This window comes from Larimichthys crocea, chromosome XXI, assembly GCF_000972845.2.
Source record: "Larimichthys crocea isolate SSNF chromosome XXI, L_crocea_2.0, whole genome shotgun sequence".
In the NCBI taxonomy this organism is placed as follows: Eukaryota; Metazoa; Chordata; class Actinopteri; family Sciaenidae; genus Larimichthys; species Larimichthys crocea.
The window spans coordinates 6768306-6776278 of record NC_040031.1 but is presented as its reverse complement, the minus strand read 5'-3'; positions in this window follow the sequence as shown (position 1 = coordinate 6776278).

Below are 7973 nucleotides of genomic sequence, written 5' to 3'. Positions count from 1 at the left end.
TGCCTGGATGACGTTCATATTTTCACTTCAGGAACGCTTCCTGCTCTCTTGTCTCTTGCTATTCACTAAAAACACCAGAAGACCATCCAAGACAATAAGAAAATGTTATTGTTTGTACAGCATGTGATGATTGATGGAGACGAGGAGGAGAGATAAAGTGCTGTAAAGGAGCGAAATCAGGAAGTGGAGGATTTTCATTTTCCCTTCATCAAAATTCAAAGCAGCAACCCATCCAGATAGGACTGGGAATTGGAGCTTTTGGAACAAAGGAGGGTGATGAAGCAGGAGAGCTCTTTTGGGTCTCTACTTCTCTACTGATGGATTTAAATGCAGACCGGTTTAATGCCCACAGAGGCAGACAAGCCAGAACCCTCTATCATCAACCCTCAGCCTCAATCAGAAAGGCTTTGTCTCGGCTGCTCATTTTTCTTGCTGATTTTTTTTCTACAATTGCCTTCTCAGAGTCTCACCATGCAGCCCACAATGGCATCACACCTGCTTTTTCATTAGAGCTCCTTCATCAAGCCAAGAATGCTTTCTCAGCATGTCCAATCTCTCCGCATTGTGATATTGACGCGAAGAAACTCATTTAGCAGTGGCCATTGCTATCTGGGTGGTAACACATCTGGGTTTGCATTCTCTTGTGGGTTTCCCTTTACAGAAGTAATGGGGCTTAATGATTTACCGCATGAGGCATTGATCCTCAGCGTTTACTAAACCGCTGCAGACTGACCAAGCACCACAGCACTCAAACCCTTTTAGAGATTTTTTTTATTTCTTGTGTGTGTTTTAGTGTGGCTGTGGCTAAATTGATTTAAGTTAGCCTGCAGGAGATGTAGCCAGATGCCGGCTATCAAAGGGAGGCTGGTTTCAGTGAATAATCATTAACCCGTCATCCACGTCGCCTCTTTCGTGGAGTCCAATCTGATCAAAGAAATAATAACAAACCTGAGGGCCGACAATGTGCCTTTTGTCTGTGGAGGAAATGGAGAGGAGAAGATTGTCGGCTCCAATTTAGCCAAGGAGATCACAAGCTTGCCTTTTTTTCCACACCCAATTACACCTGCTCTTCCAGGTTTACTTGGCTGAGCGTGTTCACGCAGAGACACAAAGGCGCGTAAATAAACACAAGCACAGCCGCAACACCTCCGCTTTCCTGATGGGACTAAAAAGAGACTATTTGTATTGACATGAATTAATTGCTTCACGGGTTATGAGATTGAATTGGCTACGTGATATGCTTGCTAGTGGTGATGCAGCTTTGATTGCCGTCTTTAATAGAGCCTGTTTCTCTCTGCCGTCATGTAAAAGACAGTTGGAGTCTGTGTGAAGCAGCTCCACCACCCGCAAACTCCACTATGACTTGGTGATTCGGTTTATTAGCATGCAAGAGTTTGAAGAAAAATAGGAAATTTCTTTAATAACAGACCACACATTGCCCTGAGATACACTTGTCTACTTTGTGTGTGTGTGTGTGAGCTGTGTGTGTGTGTCTATACGTTTGTGCATCTAAGCATTTGTGAGGTTGTGCATTAGCCTGTGAAACATGACAGTTTATTTGCAAAGAGACCCACACCTCTTCCACAATTCAAAAGAATGTATTACTTGTCTCACAGTAAATGCAATACGTTAGTCATCCTTCCCCTTGCCCTCTTTACACACACGCATACACACAAGAACAAGGAAACTGGCATCAACCAAGGGATGCTTACCCGGAGTTTTACATCTTCCATTGTTCCAGAAGGTAAAGATGACTATTACAAGACTTTAAGATGGTGTCAGTAAGTTGAGTTTGCCATCGTCATCCCTTGTGGTGACTTATGTGGGTGCATTTTTGATATTTCGGGAGGAACCGGGACTAAAACCTCTAACTTGTCTTCATTTCTTTTAATGTGTTCAACATAGGGCTAAAGCACCTCTAATAAAAATGCTAACAGAGAATAAATCTTTCTCTTCCCAGTCATCAATATTTGGCTCATATGAGATCCGGTCAGTGATGAGGTGATGCAGATTGTGGGACCCTTCCAGACTAACTGACAGCAGGCATCTGTCAAGTCTGGCATGTACAGACAGCTGTCTGGCAGCCCTAGCTCATGAACAATGAATGGGTGGAGACAGGACGGCCGCGGGAATCCATCTCTCGTCTCGACAGCTTCCATCACTCTTAGATCTACAAGTCAGCAAAGATACTTTAGGGCCTCTGTCTTTAACCTCCATGCAATTGTTTCCTGTCTGAGCATCCTACTTGGACAAGAAGAGGAATTGTTGTGCAGGAAGGGAAAGGAAATTGAGGGGACATTGAGATCAAAAGCAGCAAATGAACTAGCTCGAACTAGAGTTTAGAATGAGGATTAGAGTACAATGCAGCTTGCAATGAGAAGACGTACACTAAAACTGGTCACATTCAAAGTAGTAGAGATGGGGATCATGATGACATGGATGCAGTGCAGAAGAGCCGGGATGCTTGGTTTCTTCCATTTGATAATGGGACGTGCCTCTGAATAAAATGAACATCTCGCCTAGATAACACCTACTGCTGTTCCTTCTGGGAGCTGTAACACATTATACTCTCTCTGTCACAGCTGTAATGAATCATCCACCCAACAAGGATGAATGTAGAATGTAGAGAGAAGTAGGAGAAAGCATAGCATTTGCAGTCTTACTCTCCAAAATCTCTGCCCAAAGGTAAAAGGAAATAAAAAATAGACTTCTATATTGTTATATCAGAATGGAATATCAGATTTCTTCTCAGTGGTTGACGCAAAGATGACGCCAATCGAAAAAAAATGATCTGTTGAAATAAGATTTCCCAAGATTGGAGTCTTCATGTTTCTTTTCAGACTTTGACACCTGCCTACACTCACACTGTTCACAAAAGCTGGCAACCTGACTTGATCCACTCATGTGTTCCCCTCCATCTCTTTCCTCACTCCTCATTCCTTCCTCATGCTTCTCATCATTCATGCTGTGTACACAGTCTGTCCCTTTCTAGTTGCCCAGGCTCCTCCGGAGCTTGTTAATTGCGCTGGTGACACAGGTCTGTGTGTGAAGCAGCACCAATAATTGCTCTGGCTTGGCCTGAGGAGAGGAAGGGTGTAGCCGTTTGGCCTCCGGGTCTGCCCCAAGGCTACGAGATTAGATACAAGCTTCCATGTTTGATCAGATGGATAGCATTAGCAGTTTTATCAGGGACAGTCTAGTCTAGAGTCTACAGGCTTGTACTGCTGTCCCCAGTGGGTTTACCAGACTATGCTGCAGATGCTGGACAAATATGCTACACACACATACATATATATGCACATATTCTATATCTGACTTATATATATATATGAAGTTTATACACTATTGTAATGACCTTTAGATTAAAGCAGGGGCACCATATTATCCATTCAGTATATTTGTTTCTCTGCACCGTAATACAGGCAGCTCAAATGCCATCACTTAGCATAATTTGTAGACTCACATGCATGAGAGTAGCAGACTTACATGCCTGCTGTGCTGTTGAACAAATCACATTCTCTCAGTTAGTAGCTTAGTGTCAATGGGCCCCATTCATCAACCTGTTCTGGAAAAGACTGGAGATTCTACTGTGAAAATGATCCTAAATAACTCAAAGGCAGCATTTGGAGGGAAACCAGCGATGTTGGTTATATATGAAGCACTAAACATCATGCAGGTTGATTAATTAAAAGGCACACCATGGTAATTTAGTGAAACTGAATTGTCTTTGGGGGGTTGGCTCTCACATTGGGGTTCTGGCACAACTTCATTCGCTTGCAGGGTGAATTGAGAAGGGAGACAATCCTAAAGATGCAATCTTATTAAGAACTACTTGTGGTATTGAGAATAATCAGGACTATTGAAGGGACAGGAAATGTTACCACAGTTACAAGGCCTGGGAATCCTCTGTAAGGTTTTCTTCTACCCCAATGTTAAGGTAGTGGAAATACAACCACTATACAACACTACCCTTGACCAAGACCTTCATTTGGTTCCTTGGAGCTGCAACACATCTGCCCACTGTTGATAAATGGGTCAAATATAGAGGACACATCTCCTCAGTGATTAATGGAGTAACACCAACCAGGTGTTGCTTGAGTTTTCAACCTCAAAGTTTCACAAATTGCTGCCAAGAGTAGTGTTTTGGGGAAGTGTTTTTCTTGGTCTTAGAAGAGGGCTACCTAAGGGATCCATTTTGGAAAGCAATACAGGAAGCAATTGTTATCTGTCAGCTTCGTTTTAACCAATAGTATCATTCCCTATCCCAACCATTCTATTTCACAATCTACTGTCTACTACTGGCCACACACTGGTGTGAAGTAGTACATCCAATCAGGAAAAGTCCACCAAAGTGCTGCCCAGGGTGAAATAAGAAGAGCTTATTAATTCTTGTGTGAAGTCTGCTCACTGTACAGTATGCAGAATAGTTATGCTTTGCTTTTTGCTATAGTAAGAGATCAAACAGTAAGAAACATATATACATTTGCTTCCCTTAAGGTTCATGGCTTTGTGTTATGATGGCGTCATAGAAAAAGGGTTAGGGGTTTGATGGGTTTGCCTCATTAGCCAAACTTGTACATGCAACACACCACAACAGAGGTTGGTCAGACTTGTACAGCTCATTAGATGGTTCTAATTCTCATGGATTAAGTAGCGGCAACCAAAAATGTCAGGAATTCAAGTCACCTACTTTGCTTGCGAAGTTAGTGAGAGCGATTTCCAAACAAATGTGATTTTGCCTTGAAAAAGCCTTTGTTATGAAATTCAGTTATGCTCATTGTAGAGCAGAGTAATTATGATGGAAGCAGATGAGAAGCATGACGAACTGAGTAACCCATGTTACATGTGTTTAATATTTCTGGGTAGGTGTAGAAGACATTTGTTATTGTTACAATTGTACACACATTTATTGTTTGAGAACTGATAACACCATGTTGAACTACTGCTACTAAGTGTTTTTAGCAAGACTGTCAGATTCTGAATTATTTTTACATCATTTTATCCATTTACTTCTTTACTAACAGGACATGGCATCACTGTCTGTCCTTGTACTTTCCACCTACACAAAATGTGTCTTCAGCAGACGCCCTGTGGTGACTGTTTAATCAAGATGACAAGCAGCTTATAGCTCAGATACTAATTGGCTGCAGTGATGATTACATATGAACTCTGCACTCTTGTATTTTGAAAAAATTCTTCCTCTCAACAAAAACCTTGTCTCACATGGACGTTGTGTAGAACTAAATCTAAAAGTACAACGTGAATTGATTTGTGACTCCTCCATCCTTCTCTCTGTAGTCACATACCCTAACACATTGCATTCTTATGTTTTCTGTTGATGAGTCTCTCACCTCTTTGTTGCTGCTATACTTGTACTCGATGGCACCTGCACATAGAGAGGCAACACTATGTGGCAGATGTGCTAATGACCTCTGTTCAGCAAGGGGAAAGGATGAACTTTCGATCTCTGCAGCATCACAAACACTTCCTCTGCATAGAAATCCAGACAGCACTCATGATCCTGCTGCTAACAGACTAAAATCAATACAGTACAATGTTATGGTATAGTATTTATGGATGGCTAGTACTGTAGCCCAAAAACTCCCAGCAGGCATCTGTTCACTAAATTTAAAAAGGTATAAGCCGCAAGACGATAAATCAAAAGAAATAAAAGAGAAATAGTGTTTTTGTTTGTTTGTTGTTGTTTTTTTTACCAAGGGACTCAAGCATTTTTGATGGATTTGTCCTAAACTGGAGCAGCAAATTGGCAGAATAGACATATCAGTCTGTTTTGTTTGTGATATTGCTTCTCCTTCTTCAATGAAGAGAATTAAGGTGTGGTCTCGAGGGGTGATATTTTTCTTCAGGAAAAGACATAACTACATTACAGGCAAAAAGATACATAATAAATAGTGTGTGAACTAGTGCAGTTTCTATTGTGTGCAGTTTGAAAGGCATGAAAAGTAGAGAAATAAAAACTGTAAACAAGGCATGAGCACCAGAATCACAATTCTGTTGCAGATAGAAAATGTTTTATGATGTGTAGATAGAGCTGAAAGCATAGATATAGGGTGTTATTGCATCCAAGATGCTTTAGAATCATTTTTTTTTGTTTTTTTTCAATGCACCTTCCCAGCCTGGTAGCTTTGTTTCTGTTGGTAGCAGAGGAGTCTGTATTCAATCATCCTTTAGATTTATTGATGCATCTTTTATTTGTAGTAAAGGAAATGGGACATGGGCCTTATAACAAAGGGCAGACAATGTGGAGATGGAGCAGAATGAAAAGTAATTCTATTCTCCAAACTGATTGTAGTAAACTGACACTTCAGGGCTAAAGTGAAACAATAGAGGGAAGTGAGCTTTGCTTTCAAGGCTAAAAAGAAGCTGTTGCTGAATTCAAATCATGTATAATACACACGCCAGCACAAAGGGAGTGTATTTTTCACTTGCGTCCACATTTGCCATTGGACCCTGAAATCCTGTCTTTCTTCGATTTCATTGTCTCTTCAAAACAGGCTAACATCCATTAGTGCTGGCAGGCAGGGGATTGAGATGAATGTGTTCCAATTTTAACCACCCCTCTGAGTGCCCTGCGGGGTCTCGGATGTATACAGGAGGACTGTGAAGTGAGAGCTGGAGCTGTCCCAAGGTAGCTTGGACTGTTTCAGAGTGGCCTTGTGATCTGTACCTGTGGGTGGAATACCAAACACACATCTCTGAATGTGGTTGTACGATTCCAAATAAATAGTTGCACAGACAGCTCTCTCCCTCTTTCCATCTGTTTTGTGCTTACTCTTGCGTCTGCACACATACTATATTCCTTGAAAAGACTTCCACCTTCAAAGGTCGGTCTCTAAAAACATATAATCACTTCTAATGTGGCCATTCTATCTCCATTACCATGGGACTGCTTGGCAGATGGGCAAAAAGATGGCAAATACACTCACTGAGAACCCTACCTGATAACTCAAAGGAACATAAATAACTGGCTTGTTTCTGGTACCCAGTATCTGTTTATTCACACAGCGTTTGAGTCATAGCTGCACTGTATACAGAATACTTTTCTCCTAAAATCTTTGTGTATGAGTGAGTGGAGTAATGAGCGGATACGATAAAACTTTCCTCCCTCCCTCATATTTAACATCCACTATCCAACTTATGTGAATGCTTTGAGGTGATGTTTTAAGCCTGTCTTTGCCGTAGCCAATCGGAAAGCTCATTTAAACCTGAGGCCACGTCACCGCACAGGAGGTCATGACTTGATGAGCAGAGTTTGTCTTTAAGCATGATAAATGAGTCGCCATTAGGATGATGATAATGAAATGGCCGTCTGATTAAAGGAGCATCCAGTCATGTTAATTCTTATGATGAAAGGTCAGGCTCAGCATGTGTCTGAGCCCAGGCACCACCAGCAGTGGTATTTAATGAGACTTTCTGAATTAAATTATCCACGGGGAAACAAAGATCGAGGCCAGTGCTTTCTGCTCCCAACTGACATTTATAGAACATGTTGGGTCTTTAAGGCACTTTAGCAATGGAGGGCAGTTTGTCGCCTCATCAAATGTTATGGTAGACGAATTGTGCCCCACCTTCTTTTAAAAGATTCTCGCAAACATTTCAAGCACATGAATAATCATTTCAAGTTTGCATAGTTACGCTATTGTATAGGGACTGCACAACACAAACATGCACTGACATTCCCCCTGGCCTTCCCCTGCCGACATTATGAGGTGCCCCCCCCCTCCTTTGAGGATTATAAAGGATCAAAGCTATGCTCATTCCATGCTCACATTTCCTCCCTCCTAACAGCAGGCAGGAAACCCCCATCAGCCCACACACACACACACCTCTGTATCAGCCAGCGGGGTAAGCTCCAGGCATGCTTGAGAGGGTAGGGAGATACGTACCCAAATGCTGCTTAGAGACTTTCTATTACTGCACATAAATTCTGGTGACATTTCAGTGTGTTTTGT